The 14,041-nt window shown below is 45.4% G+C and overlaps 1 long non-coding RNA gene across 2 annotated transcripts in view; it reads left to right on the forward strand.

Moving 5' to 3' along the window:
• Positions 1 to 13,169, forward strand: part of LOC130361742 (uncharacterized) — a 29,821-nt gene extending 16,652 nt beyond the window's left edge. For both annotated transcript variants that reach the window (XR_008891131.1, XR_008891132.1), the window contains exons 2-3: positions 11,899 to 12,003; positions 12,886 to 13,169. This is a non-coding gene — a long non-coding RNA (uncharacterized LOC130361742). The remainder of the gene's footprint in view (positions 1 to 11,898; positions 12,004 to 12,885) is intronic.
• Positions 13,170 to 14,041: the final 872 nt, after the last annotated feature.

The following is a 14,041-nucleotide window of genomic DNA, read 5'->3' on the forward strand; positions in this document are numbered from 1 at the left end:
TTAATCCAGTGGCTTATTCTCTTCATCTGCCTTCCTCCCTTAGGATCCCAAATTCTTTTTACGTCTCCCTCTTGAAACCCGCCATCCATAACCGCTTCTCTAAAAAGGACATTCTTCCTACTCCTATCTCGGGGGGTACTGGGGGGGGGGGGGTACTGTTACACACTTCACTCTGGCCGCAAGCACCTGCCGTGAGTCCCTGTGTCCCTGAACGCCGCAAATCCCGGCCAGTCTCTCACCACGCTCTGCTCCCGCAGCTCCTTCTGTTTTTCAGCTCCGGCGTGCACGTCTTTGTCCCTTAGGGCACGGGTGCGCCGGAGCTCTTAAATTTAAAGGGCCATACGCCCATAATTAGTGAATACACCTGACACCACATTATAAGTGTGCTTGCACCTCCCACACTTCCCTGCTGGATCTTCAGTGCCTATTGCCTGAGAGAAAGTGTTCCTATTGCCGGTTGCCATACCCGTGTATCCAGACCTTCCTGCTACGTTTTTTGACTACGAACCTTTGCAGCCTGCCTTGACCTTCTGCTACGTTGACTATGCTACTGCCTCTTCCTTCAGTACCTCGCCTAGCCCAGTTACCTGTTTGGTTGAGCCATGTCGGGGGTAGCGACCTAGGTGTCGCCTGCCGCAGCAAGCCCGTCATGCCTTGCGGTGGGCTCTGGTGAAGAACAGCGGCACCTTAGACTCCACGCCCTGATACTGAGTCATCAGCCACACAGGTAGAGGATCCACATCCAGCTCTGTTACAATATTATTTAGAAATACTTACCAATTTTGTATAAAGACAAAGATCAAAATTTTTAATTAGGCTGTTGGTTTGTACCTAGATGTGCTTATACTATTGGGAATTTGATAGAGCAGTGATTCCTCTTAGTTGAGAATGGGTTGCTATAAGTGCGGTACCACACAATGTGGCTTGTAAAAATACATAACTTCTTGTAGAGCATTTTGTTGGCAAAATGTTGTAAAATATCATGTCACATGTTCAGTGAGCCACATCATAAGTAATAATAATTTAGCAACATACAGTATAATATAAATACAATTATCCTAAATAAGAACAGTCACATTAAGATGATTAACATAGTAGTTGAGCTAACTAGTTAGTGCAGAAGGAGCAAATGCTTTAGACACATTATTCAATCATGGGTGAAAGCTAATGAAGCAGAGAATGAAATAGCCTCTGTCTCACCCCTGACTACAATGCATCACATTGATTCCACCTTTCTCAAATATTTCAGCATTTTAGAACATTACTAGACTCTAAGAGGGGAAATTATCATTAGTGTAAAATGTTTGCAGTGTGAAACCTGATGCGCAAGTTGGTGGTTTTTCCCAGTTGTTGTTCATAATGTATTGTAGTTTGTATATCCCACATAAATTTGTGGAAATGACAGGAAGCCCCAGTGCAAAACAGAGTGAAAAGCTCACAAACATTCCTAAGCCAGCAGGTAACTGGAGTATATTTCCACAAAAATTGTTTGTGCTCAAGTGATTAATTCAGCACACAAACCAGTGCATCTGCCCCTGGAAGCGCACAACAAGAAAAATGAAAAACCTAGCGCAGACAACATACAAATATCACAAATTGCGCAAAATAAAAAAAAACTGCATACTTAATTTTTAACCCAAGGCACCAGCGCTGCAAGGCAGCAGTGCTAACCTCTGAGCCACCATGCTACCCTTAGCATACATCTAATATCCACAGTTGCTTAAATGGACAAAGATGTCAGCAGAGAGTACCAGAAAAATTAGGCATGTACACATGCCTGAAAAATTTGGTATTGTTGCAGCCGCTTCTGTAGCAGCGGCCAGAAAAATTGCAGCACCATAACAAGTGCAGCAGCAGAGTCCCGAAAAATTAAGCATGTACACATGGATGAAAAATTGGGTATTGTCGCAGCTGTAGCAGCAGCCAGAAAAATTGCAGCACCAGAAAAAGTGCAGCAGCAGAGGCCAGAAAAATTGGGCATGTACACATGGATGAAAAATTGGGTATTGTCGCAGCCGCAGCTGTAGCAGCGGCCAGAAAAATTGCAGCACCATAACAAGTGCAGCAGCAGAGTCCCAAAATATTAGGCATGTACACCTGGCTGGAAAATTTGGTATTGTCGCAACCGCTGCTGTAGCAGCTGCCAGAAAAATTTCTGTTTGTTTCGCCAGGCAGAAAGTGCCCTAAAACATTGCAGCTTGAACCCTAGTTGGTGGCGGATAAGTCATGCAAGTCATCCAGCATTCAGAGTTCAAATACAGCAGCGTGTGGACCATTTTTAGCCCAAGGCATCTCATCTGATCAGGCCTTGTTCAGTCAAATGTATTGCCCAGTGTCAGTCCCTTCGGGATCCATCCCTCATTCATCTTAAGAAAGGTGAGGTGATCCAGACTTTTTTTGACCAAGGCGACTCCTCTTCTCACTGACAATACCTCCTGCTGCACTGAAGGTCCTTTCTGACAGGACACTTGAAGCGGGACAGGCCAGAAGTTCGAGCGCAAATTGGGATAGCTCAGGCCACAGGTCAAGCCGGCACACCCGGTAGTCAAGGGATTCATCGCTCCTCAGAGTGTCGATATCTGCGGTTAAGTCCAGGTAGTCTGCTACCTGTCGGTCAAGTCGTTCTCTGATGGTGGACCCCGAAGGGCTGTGGCGTTGCGTAGGACTTAAAAAGTTCCGCATGTCCTCCATCAACAGCACATCTGTAAAGCATCCTGTCCTTGCCGGCGTGTTCGTGGGAGGAGGAGGAGGATTACTTTCACCTCTTCCCCTGTTAGATCCCTGTGGTGCTGTGACATGACCCTTATACGCTGTGTACAGCATACTTCTTAATTTATTTTGGACCTGCTGAATCCTTTCCGCCTTGCTGTAATACGGTAACATGTCAGGCACTTTATGTTTATACTGGGGGTCTAGTGGCGTGAACACCCAGTACAGGTCATTCTCCTTCATCCTTTTTATACAAGGGTCCCTCAACAGGCATGACAGCATGAAAGACCCCATTTGCAAGGACGGATACCGAGCTACTCATGTCCCGTTCCTCGCCCTCAGTGATGTCAGGGAAGGTATAATCTTCTTCCCCCCAGCCACGTACAACACCACAGGAACCAGATAGGTGACAAGGAGCACCCTGGGATGCCTGCTGTGGTTGGTCTTCCTCCTCTTTAAAGCCACATTCCTCCTCTGACTCCTCTTCCTCACAATCCTCTTCCAGCGTTGCCGCAGGTCCAGCAAGCGATGCTGATAATGCTGTTTCTGGTGGTGATGGTGTCCACAACTCTTCCTCATCTACTGCCTAATCCAGCACTCTTCGCAGGGCACGCTCCAGGAAGAAAACAAACGGTAAGATGTCGCTGATGGTGCCTTGGGTGCGACTGACCAGGTTTGTCACCTCCTCAAAAGGACGCATGAGCCTACAGGCATTGCGCATGATCCTCCAGTAACGTGGCAAAAAAATTCCCAGCTCCGCAGATGATGTCCTAGCACCCCGGTTATACAAATATTTGTTGACGGCTTTTTCTTGTTGGAGCAGGCGGTCGAACATTAGGAGTATTGAATTTCAACGTGTCGGGCTGTCGCAAATCAAGCGCCTCACTGGCATGTTGTTTCGCCACTGGATATCTGACATGTGCGCCATGGCCTTGTAGGAACGCCTGAAATGGCCACACACCTTCCTGGACTGCTTCAGGACATCCTGTAAGCCTGGGTACTTGAGCACAAAGCATTGTACATTCAGATTACACACATGTGCCATGCACGGCACATGTGTCAACTTGCCCAACCTCAATGCCGCCAACAAATTTGTTCCATTGTCACAAACCACCTTGCTGATCTCCAGTTGGTGCGGAGTCAGCCACTGGTCCACTGGTCCACCTGTGCATTCAGGGCCGACAGGAGCGCTGGTGCGGTGTGACTCTCCGCTTTGAGGCAAGTCAACCCCAAGATGGTGTGACACTGCCGTATCCGGGATGTGGAATAGCACCTGGGGAGCTGGGGGGGTGCCGGTGATGTGGAGCAAGACGCAGCAGTGGAAGAGGACTCGGCCGAGGATGTTATGGAAGAGGATGGAGTAGGAGGAGTAGAGGAGGTGGCAGCAGGCCTGCCTGCAAGTCATGGCGGTGTCACCAACTCCTCTGCAGAGCCACACATTCCATGCTCGGCAGCCATCACCAGGTTTACCCAATGCGCAGTGTAGGTGATATACCTGCCCTGACCATGCTTTGCAGACCAGGTATCAGTGGTCATATGGACCCTTGCCCCTACACTGTGTGCCAGACATGCCATAATTTCCTTTTGCACAATGGAGTAAAGGTTGGGGATTGTCTTTTGTGCAAAAAAATTTCGGCCGGGTACCTTCCACTGCGGTGTCCCAATGGCTACACATTTTTGAAAGGCCTCAGACTCCACCGGCTTGTATGGTAAAAGCTGGCGGGCTAGCAGTTCCGACAAGCCAGCTGTCAGACGCCGGGCTAGGGGTGACTTTGAGACATTGTCTTCTTGCGCTCAAACATCTCCTTGACAGACACCTGACTGTGGGCAGATGAGCAGGAACTGCTAAAGGCGAGAGACGGAGAGGCGGATGGTTGAGAGGGGGCAAGGAGGGCAGCAGTGGTTGACCTAGCTGAAGATGCTGGACCAGGAGGAGGATGGCGGCTTTGACTTTGTGTGCTGCTTGTACTGACGTGTTGATCCCATAGGCGTTTGTGATGTGACATCATGTGCCTTCGCAAAGCAGTTGTGCCTAGGTGGGTGTTGGACTTCCCACGACTCAGTTTCTTCTGGCACAGGTTGCAAATGGCCTCGCTGTTGTCAGAGGCAGACACACACACACAAAAAAATGCCACACTGCTGAGCTCTGCGATGACGGCATTCTGGTGGTGGCAACAGCATGCGTTGATTGGCGTCCCGTCTGGCTGACCCCGGGTGCCGATGCATGCTGTCTGACTGTGCCACTAGCTCCTTGCGACGACCTCCCCCTGCTTCCAACTCATCTCCTCCTCCCGAACTTTCCCCCTCTTCTTCTCTTCTAGCGGGCACCCACATGGCATCCACGGACACATCGTCATCATCAACACCTTCACCGCTATCTGACACCTCAAGAAAGGAAGCAGCAGCAGGCACAACATGATCATCACACCGTACGTCCATGTGTGTAATGCTGCCTGACTGAGACATATCCCTGTTAACTACATCCTCTGGCAATAATGGTTGCGCATCACTTATGTCTTCAAACTGATGTGTAAATAACTCCTCTGACAAATCAAGTAAAGCTGCTGCGGTGCTAGTGTTGGTGGTGGCAGCAGGCGGGCCAGTGGTAGCATGAGCGGTGCCTGAAGCTAAGCTAGAGGAGGAGAAGGACGGTGCGTCAAGCTGTAGTAGATTGGGTGTCTTGTGATCGCCAGTCAACTAAGTCCTCAGAACTTTGGGGGTTCAGGGTACGTGGCCTCTGAAGACTGGCCATTCTATGGCCAAAGGGAATCCCAGCACCATGATGGCCCCTGCGGGGTGGCCTTCCTCTGCCTGTCATTTTTTTTGGTTAAATTTGCACAACTGTCACACCTAATGTGATTTGCACTAGGGTGACACAATTTGCCCTGCAGGCAAAAAAAATGGCAACTGTGACGTGAACTGACAGTGACGACTGATTTTATTTAACAGTCAAAAGGTTTTTTTTTTAAATTTGCACAACTGCCACACCATATAGTGATTTGCACTAGGTTGACACAATTTGCCTTGCAGGCAAAAAAAAATGGCAACTGTGACATGAACTAACAGTGACGACTGATTTTATTTAACAGCCAAAAAAGGTATTTTTTTTTTAAATTTGCACAACTGTCACACCTAATGTGATTTGCACTAGTGTGACAATGAGCAAAAAAGCTTGCCAGCGGAGTTCCCCTTTTAAGCAGTGGTCCCCAACCAGGGTGCCTCCAGCTGTTGCAAAACACACGGACTGATATATTTCAGCCCTTTGAATACTGTAGTAGTTAGTTGCTTGAAGGAACTTAAGTTTTATACTGGAGTACCCCTTTTAACCAGCGGTTCCCTCCCAACCAGGGTGCCTCCAGCTGTTGCAACTTGCAAGACACATGGACTGATATCTTTCAGCCCTTTGAATACTGTAGTAGTTAGTTGCTTGAAGGAACTTAAGTTTGATTCTGGAGTACCCCTTTTAACCGGCGGTTCCCTCCCAACCAAGACTGATATCTTTCAGCCCTAAAAAGGGCTTTTTTGGGTGCTGTCCTTAACCTCCCTGGCGGTATGATTCTGTCTGGAAATGTGTACCAAAAGCGGTACAATTTTTTTTAACTCAATTTCACATCTCCCTCCACCCATTTCACATCTCCCCCGTCACATTCCCCTCTCCCTTGTCACATCCCCCGTCACATTCTCCCCCCCTCCTTGTCACATTCTCCCCCCTCCTTGTCACATTCTTCCCCCCCCTTGTCACATTCCCCCCCTTGTCACATTCTCCCCTTCATGTTACATTCCCCTCCCCCTGTCACATCCCCCCCTTGTCACATCCCCCCTTCATGTCACATTCCCCTCCCCCCCTGTCACATCCCCCCTTCATGTCACATTCCCCTCCCCCCCTGTCACATCCCCCCTTCATGTCACATTTCCCTCCCCCCTGTCACATCCCCCCTTCATGTCACATTCCCCTCCCCCCCTGTCACATCCCCCCTTCATGTCACATTCCCCTCCCCCCCTGTCACATCCCCCCCCTGTCACATCCCCCCCCCAGTCACATTCCCCCCTTGTCACATTCCCCCCCCAGTCACATTCCCCCCCCAGTCACATTCCCCCCAGTCACATTCCCCCCAGTCACATTCCCCCCAGTCACATTCCCCCCCAGTCACATTCCCCCCCAGTCACATTCCACCTCACTCACATTCCCCCCTTGTCACATTCCCCCACAGTCACATTCCCCCCAGTCACATTCCCCCCCCAGTCACATTCCCCCAGTCACATTCATCCCCCCCCCCCCCCCCTTGTCACCTTTTCTTGCCCTGCAGTAACATACACTAGGTTTGCCGGGCAGATTTCAAACCTAGTGTATTTGCTGCAGAACAAGCCCTTTCCCCTTCAGCCAATCACAGGCTTTACACCACTGCGGCCCGTGATTGGCTGAAAAGTGAAAGGTCCTAGAAGATGAATAGTGAAGAGAGGACACCCCGGACCGCACGGAGGGGAACGACATCTGCAGGGACCGGGACTAGGTGAGCAAAATTTTTTTTTTATTTTACTACTTCTTCCCTTTACACTTAGCTCAGTGTTTTTCTAACAGGGGGCCTCCAGCTGTTGTGAAACTACTACTCCCAGCATGCCCGGACAGCCTTTGGCTGTTCGGGCATGCTGAGAGTTGTAGTTTTGGAACAGCTGGAGGCCCCCTGGTAGGGAAACACTGACTTTTAGTATTTTTCTTTACCTGCTCTGGCCGGCCCCCGCAACGGGAGCCGACCAGAGCAGATAATAGCATGTTTTCCCGGGGGGCCACATCGATATATCGCATTGCTTTTGCGATATATCGTGCAGCCCGGCCGGGAACTCTGCAATTCTACCCCGAGCGTGACTCGGGGTTACCGATCCTGGCTGGGAAAATTAACCCCGAGTCACGCTCGGGAATACCGCTCAGGAGGTTAAAGCAGATGTTACACTAGTGCTTTAGAAGTAAACTGGACCCTGAATACACCACCTAGCAGCAACCTAGCTATCGCTTTCCCTATACAGCAGGAGCAGCTTCTCTAACTCTCCACTTCCTAAGCCTGCAGCATGCTGAATAAGGCAAAAATGGCGTCCGTGCAAGAGGTAGGAGGGTCTGGAAGGGAGGGACTGCTGCTGATTGGCTGTAATGTGTCAGCTGACTCTGACTCACAGGGTCAAAGTTTACTGCAATGTTAAAGTATAGGGGGCGGATCGAACTTCACATATGTTCGCCGGCTAACAATTCGCGACACCTCTACTCCCTATGTGGAAAAATAAAAAAGTTATAGGGGTCAGAAAATGACAATTTTAAATGTATATATATTTGTGCCTGATTTTTTTAAATGATTTTTTCCAGAAGTACAGCAAAATCAAACCTAAATAAGTAGGGTATCATTCTAATTGCATGGACCTACAAAATAAAGAGAAGGTGTCATTTTTACTGAAAAATGTACTGCGTAGATACTGAAGCCCACAAAAATTACAAAATGGCATTACAAAGTAGAATTTGTGGCGCAAAAAATAAGCCATCATTTGGATTTTTAGGTGCAAAATTGAAAGAATTATGTGTTTTTAAAGGTAAGGAGGAAAGAACGAGTGTGCAAAAACTGAAAAAAACCTGAGTCCTGAAAGGGTTAAAGGGGTACTCCAGCCCTAAGACATCTTATCCCCCCCGCAATCTCTCATGCAGCACCCACCTGTCTCAGCTGCACAAAGCGATAATCGCTCCGTGTCTGAAGACTCACGACCACGGGGTAGGAGTATCGTGATGTCACGAATCCGACCCCTTGTGATGTCACGCCCCCCCTTCAATACAAGGCTAAGGGAGTCACGCCCCCTCCCATAGGCTTGCATTAAAGGGGCGGGTCGGGACAGAACAAGAGGGTGGAGTCGTGACCCCTGCAATCAGACATCTTATCCCCTATCCTTTTGCATAGGGGATAAGATGTCTTAGGGCTGGAGTACCCCTTAAGTTGGACAGACTTTTTCAGTACTTTCAATCCAAATACCCTTGTAAAATTGTGCAGCTCCCAATAGGACAGTGGGAAAAGTGAGAGCTTGGAATGAATCACATAATTTACCCCAAACGTCCTACTGCAGAATACTGAAGATATCATCTACTACAGGCGTAGACACTGACTCCCACCAGGGACCACATAACAGGTTCTGATATGCTAAAAATAACACCACCAGATAACAAACATTAACCATGACGTTGACCTTTAGAGATCAAACATGGGCAATATCATGCAGTTGAACACTTATTAGGATTGTATTGATTTCATGTAAATTGTATCATAAAAGGCTTTAAATGTGTCCAATGTATCTACATGCTGCATAGATTAGATAGATACATGTGAAGAACTTGAGCAACCAACATTAGAAATGCAGAAGTCTTACAAGAGACAGTGGTTAAAATCGGAGCAACTGCTGAATGATATAGTACATGACGACAGCAGACATGCAAATACCCTTTTTGCTAGCACATAAAAGCAATGCAATGAGTAAACATGAATACATGAGACTTGGCTATAAAGAAAAAATATCAAGTAGATAAAATACAAGATCAGATGCAAGAACAAAAAGCTTTCCTGAAGATAAACAGGAATAGACCTGTGACTGAATCTGGTGTAATGATGGAAAATACCAGAATAAGCTGCAGTGATGAGATAAACAGAACTATGATGAGTTTGTATGGAGGGAATGTGCAAACACTAAGATAGTTCTCAGAAATTAATGTATATAATAAAGACCAGAAGATCCCAGCTCTGAAAATAGACAAAGGCAATGATTAGAGCTTATCTAGCACAACAACTGGTATTACAGTCTTAGCTAATGAACTCCTGATGATGACACTTGATAAAATTGGGATGGTCACACCAGATATCCTGGCAATACTTGGCAAATTGGTTAGAGGCAAGATCAGTGCTGTAGTGTGGTAGAAGATTTATTGGACCATAGTGGTTGATAGAAAAGCTGTCATGGAACCAACATGCAAACAGGCCACCAAGTGTCAAATGTGGTGTACGTGGATAAACATATGCTTTTTTCTCATCTGTCTAAACTCTTCTCTTTACATTTCTATGGGCAGGTAAATGGGCAAGGTTAGCGAGATTCCTCTTATACAAACGAAAGGAGGCCTTGGTATCCCTAACCACATGTAGTGATCTGTCAAAGTGAGAAACCAAGGTGACTCAGTTCATGTATTGTGCGACAAGTGGTGATAACTAATGCCTCAACAAACAGGAGGCATCACACAATCATACTGTACTGACTTTTCCCTAATTTTGTGTTATTTTTGTTTTCCCGATCTAGCTTTTAAAACCCCTCATACATGCCACAGACTGGAGCTAGGTGGTTGACAATTTGATCACTTGCAGATCTTAGCCGACACCTGATATATCCTTAATTTGAATGACTTTACAACTTGTCCTTCCTGGTATTGCAATTTTAATGTTAAGGACTATAGGTGATGTCCATAAAGGGTTGAAAGGGTACTCCGATGGAAAACAATTTTTTTAATCAACTGGTGCCAGAAAGTTAAACAGATTTGTAAATTACTTCTATAAAAAAAATCTTTACCCTTCCAGTACTTCATAGCAGCTGTAGGCTGCAGAGGAAATTATTTTTGAATTTCTTTTTTGTCTTGTCCACAGTGCTCTCTTCTGACACCTGATGCCCGTATCTGGAACTTTCCAGAGCAGGAGAAAATCCCCAAACCAAACCTATGCTGCTCTGGACAGTTCCTGACACGAACCGAGGTGTCAGCAGAGAGCACTGTGGACAAGACAAAAAAGAAATTAAAAAAGAAAAGAATTTCCTCTATAGCATACAGCTGCTAATAAGTACTGAAAGAATTAAGATTTTTAAATAGAAGTAATTTACAAATCTGTTTAACTTTCTGTCACCTGTTCATAAAAAAAAAAAAGTTTTCTACTGTAGTACCCCTTTAATGACCTACCTAGTATAGTCCGAGTCATGTGAACCAGAATGAGACTTACGCTTTCTGTTAAGACATATACTGTATAAGTGTCTAGTAAGCAAAGTTTTTCCCTTTTGGCCTAACAGAAGTTGACGCTGGCCCCTTGAGATGTCGAACCTTCCTTAAAGGGGTACTCCGGTGCTTAGACATCTTATCCCCTATCCAAAGGATAGGGAATAAGATGCCTGATCGTGGGAGTCCCGCCGCTGGGGACCCCTGGGATCATGCACGCGGCACCCCGTTTGTAATCAGATTATCGGCGACTACAGGGCGGGCGGCGTGTGACGTCACGCCCCCGCCCCGTGTGATGTCACGCTCCGCCCCTCAATGCAAGCATACGTGAGGGGGCGTGATAGACGTCACACACCGCCCGCCCTGTAGTCGCCGGTAATCAGTCCTGGAGCGAACACGCTCCGGGGACTGATTACAAACGGGGTGCCGCGTGCATGATCCCGGGGGTCCCCAGCGGCGGGACTCCCGCGATCAGGCATCTTATCCCCTATCCTTTGGATAGGGGATAAGATGTCTAAGCACCGGAGTACCGCTTTAATTAAACAAGTTAACATATCACAATTGTAAGCTACTTCTTGTGTTTTGGACGCACTTATATAGCCTCACAGTGAAAACCTGCCATGTCCATGCTGGGGATTTTCAGTAAGTCCTCAGGGCATCTAGGAATATTCAGTAGAAATAAAAATGTAGTTAGAGTTGTATATAAAGGAGTAAGATGTCTGCACTTTCTAGGAGCAAACTTAGCTGTAGCTTTCCAAGGGTTGTACAGCCACATAGATACTGGGGGTTAGACTGTTAAATCTGGGCCAGTTTGTTTTCTTGTGCCTATAAATATCTAAGACTTGCTGAGTGACGAAGATGAATTTCCATTCTTGACAGATGATAAATTACTAAAATAGAACACAGAAAAATAATTTATCTTTACTGTTTACTGCCTTATAAAATGTATTAATAGTTCTTTTTACAATGTCAACATTTTTTATGTGTCTGCCACACATCAATAATGATTTTAAGAAATGTAATGTTATGCATTTTCCATATTTATGTAAATTCATGTAACTTTAAGGGTCACTTGTGAACTAGAATATAACAGAAACAATGCATTGACAAGTCTTCTCATTTTGTATTTCATTAATGTATCTTATACTACATGGGCAATAGTATTGGAACACACAGTTTATTCAGGTTGTTTCATTCAGTTCTAGATTGCCAGAAGCATCATGGCATGGGTTTCCAAAGCCGAGGAGCTGCATGCAAGCCTTACATCATCTAGCACAAAGCCAGGCCAAGCATGGAATGATGAAGTACGCCCCCACTGGACTTTGTAGTAGTGGTAATGTGTTCGGTGAATTGATTAATCACACTTCCCTATCTGGAAGTCTGATGGACAAGTTGGGATTTGGCAATCTAGATTTAACAAGAGGACATTACCTTCCTTACTGCAATGTGCCAACTGTAAAGATGGCTGGAGAATGGATAATGCTATGGAACTGTTATTCATAGGCTGACCTATGGAAATCTAAGTGCTTCAGCATACCAAGGCATCTTGTACAACTGTATGCTTTCAACTTTTTTTAAATAGTTAGGATAAGGCCCTTTTTTTTGTTGCATCATGACTGTGTCTCAGTGCACAAAAGAAATATCCTTGTACTTTAAGCCACATCAGTGGCATGGTATTTGAGAAATGGCTGCAGCCCAGGGTGCAGGTGGTATAATAGGGAGGAGGTCTGGCTGGGGTCAATGGCCCCCAGTACTTTAGCTGGCACTGGTGACAGGGGGATTGCACTGAGGATGATGGCCCTTCATTTCCAAAAGGCACAATCTGTGTAGCATTGTGGCTGATGGCATTTTGGCCAGGACAGTGCTGGTGTTCCCAGAGTACCTTGATCTGTTCCACTTTACTATAACCCTAAACTTTAAATGTCTCCAGTCCCTAAGTCTTTTTCCTTGACACAGGTGTCATCTGCTTGGGTCACAGCTGTTACAATAGGTCCATTGCTGAGCTTAGAGATAGAAAGCTATTTTCACTTGTCTGTTGTGATTTGTCGTGTCATGAAAATCGTGATTTGTCAGCCACATGGTACTAGGGTTGGTTTGAAGCCTACTTGTGTCCCAATGTCTTGCTATGGGCCCTTGTGCAGCTTATCCCCAAAGAATGTACTCATCCTTTTTCCTCTCCCTTGCAGGTTCTCAGTTAGAGGACCAGGATGACCTGATGCTTTGAAAGGTTTTAGCTGGAGCTAGGAATAACTAGTTTTATGGACTCCACATAAACTTTAATGGGAAGAGAGGCTGAAACCCTTGTCTCTACTTTACACTAAACTTACAAAAACTTCCTGTTCCTCTGATGAAGAAAGGCTGGACCAGAACAAGGTTCCAAGTAGTGTGCATGTCTGTGCTACCCCCCACTGCTCACAGCCATACGGTATAAAACAGTCTAAAATATTCATAACTTTATATTATGAAAGTCATTAAACATCAGAAACATAACGGCTGGTAGACATCATTAAATATTCCTTTTTTATTATAGTACATGAAAGCCTTGGCCTTGTTTATTACTTTAATTGTAGAATTTATTTAAGAAAAGAAGAGCTGAGAATGAATAATTCTCAATTTGAATCTTACATTTACAGTACATATACACACTTTTTAGATTCAGTATATAACATGCATCTAAAAGATTTTTTCTTCAGCATATAGAAAGCTCCCACATACATAAAATCATACAGTTTCTATAGATTTTTTTCAGATATTTTACTAACTTTAAAGGGGTACTCCACTGGAATACATTTTTTAAATCAACTGGTGCCAGAAAGTTAAACAGATTTGTAATTTACTTCTATTAAAAAATCTTAATCCTTCCAGTACTGATCAGCTACTGTATGATCCACAGGAAGTTCTTTTCTTTTTGAATTTCCTTTCTGACTGACCACAGTGCTCTCTGTTGACACATCTGTCCATTTTAGGAACTGTCCAGAGTAGGAGCAAATCCCCATAGAAAACTATCCTGCTCTGGACAGTACCTGCAATGGACAGTGGTGTCAGTACAGAGCACTGTGGTCAGTCAGAAAGGAAATTCAAGAAAAGAACTTCCTGTGGATCATAACAGCAGCTGATAAGTACTGGAAGGATTAAGATATTTTAATAGAAGTCGTTTAGAAATCTGTTTAACTTTCTGTCACCAGTTGATAAAAAAATAAAAAAAAATGTTTTCCAGTGGAGTACCCCTTTAATTGGCATACTTTTTGCTTCTTACATTATTAGTTAATCTTATGTATTTTAATAATGAAAATGTAAAAAAAAGAGATTCTAAGACAAGGCACAAACTAAACAAATCAATTC

The sequence above is a fragment of the Hyla sarda genome, chromosome 3 (genome assembly GCF_029499605.1).
Source record: "Hyla sarda isolate aHylSar1 chromosome 3, aHylSar1.hap1, whole genome shotgun sequence".
NCBI lineage: Eukaryota > Metazoa > Chordata > Amphibia > Anura > Hylidae > Hyla > Hyla sarda.